The following is a 1,565-nucleotide window of genomic DNA, read 5'->3' on the forward strand; positions in this document are numbered from 1 at the left end:
GCCGGGCAGCCCGGGGCCCCTGAGCACGGTTAAGCACCAAGTGTGTACTGCGTCCAAGGGATCCCAAGCAGGAGGCTTCCCTCTGCACTCTCTTCAGGGGCAGTGATTTCAGGCGACAGGCTCACAAAGTTTGATTTTTAAAAATAACTGAGTGTTGCCCGGCCGGCGGGGCTCAGTGGTTGAGTGTCAGCCTCCGAACCAGGAGGTCGCAGTTGATTCCCCGTCAGGGCACATGCCCGGGTTGTGGGCTCCATCCCCAGTGGTGGGCGTGCAGGAGGCAACCGATCAATGATTCTTTCTACCTCCCTTTCCCTTCCTCTCTGAAATCAATAAAAATATATTTAAAAAACAAAAACAACTCAGTGTCCGGTCAGGGCACACGCCCGAATTGTGGGCTTGATCCTCAGTAGGGGGCGTGCAAGAGGCAGCCTATCCATGATTCTCTCTCATCATTGATTGATGTTTCTCTCTCTCTCTCTCCCTTCCTCTCTGAAATCAATTAAAAAAAATTGTTTTTAATTAAAAAATAACTGAGTGTAGGTCTACATTGCTTTATCCAAACGCTTTAGGCCAGAGAGGTTTGGCATTCGGCGTTTGCTGGTTTGCACAGGTGCTCCAGGTGTATTCCTTAAGTGTGATTTTGAGGTCTGGGTGTCACCTTGGGGTTTTGCACGTTGGTGTTTCTGCGGGCAGACGTATGAGTACCCACACCAGGTGGCATAAAGACCATGGCTGCCCTCCCCTCGCTTAGGGCTGGCGTGGCTGCCCAGGGGGTTAGGAGAAGCCCTTGCTTTCAGGCACTGGGGCTTCGGGACTGCGCGTGAGGCCCTCACTGAGGCTGCAGTCCCTTTTCCCGGTGCTGGTTCTTTAACCTCCAGGAGGGAAGGAGGAGAGGTGGAGGGGAAGGGGGCTGTTTAGGAAGCATGGAGCGCAGGGCGGTGAAGCGGGGCTGTCTGAGACAGGAGGTACGCTGATTCCTAAGTGAACATGGAAGGAAAGTTCTGGACTTTGAGAAGCAGCAGCACAGGGAACAGAGAGAAGGGGGACGCAGGGGGCTCAGCCTGATGTGGGCAGGGGCTGACGATCACAGGTACCTGGGCTGGCTGCAGGGGGGGGCTCTGCTGGGGAGAGGGGGCCGGGAGGGGGCACGTGCAGATCACCGAGGCCCTGTGGGAGGAAGGTGGAAAAAGCGGCGCCTCTCGCCCCGCCCTTTCATGCACACACAGGGAAGGCATGCCCGGGGCCCCGGGCTCTGGGGCAGGTGCCAGCCTCAAGTCCCCTGGCTGGGGGTTTTTGCCGCCCACACCCCCTGGGGAGCAGGCGGGAGCTAGGCCACCTGTCTGGGGCTTGAAGTCTGGCTTTGGGGCATCCTTACGTGTCGACCAGTAACCCCTGACCCCTGCTTTGGGCCTGTTCCTCCAAGAAAGCCCAGGGAGACCAGGCCGGGGCTGTCTCCATGGACCCCCCCTCCCTCACACCTTCCCCAGGACCAGAGGGAAATCACAAAGGGTCCAGGAGGATTTGTCCCGTGGCTTCCCAGGAGGCTGTGGTGCTGTCCCCCCCCC

The 1,565-nt window shown here is 58.1% G+C and overlaps 1 protein-coding gene across 1 annotated transcript in view; it reads left to right on the plus strand.

Moving 5' to 3' along the window:
• Nucleotides 1-1,565, plus strand: part of NKD1 (naked cuticle homolog 1 (Drosophila)) — an 80,092-nt gene that overhangs the window by 76,107 nt on the left and 2,420 nt on the right. The window lies entirely within an intron of this gene.

The sequence above is a fragment of the Myotis davidii genome, unplaced genomic scaffold, assembly GCF_000327345.1.
Source record: "Myotis davidii unplaced genomic scaffold, ASM32734v1 scaffold328, whole genome shotgun sequence".
NCBI classification, from domain to species: domain Eukaryota; kingdom Metazoa; phylum Chordata; class Mammalia; order Chiroptera; family Vespertilionidae; genus Myotis; species Myotis davidii.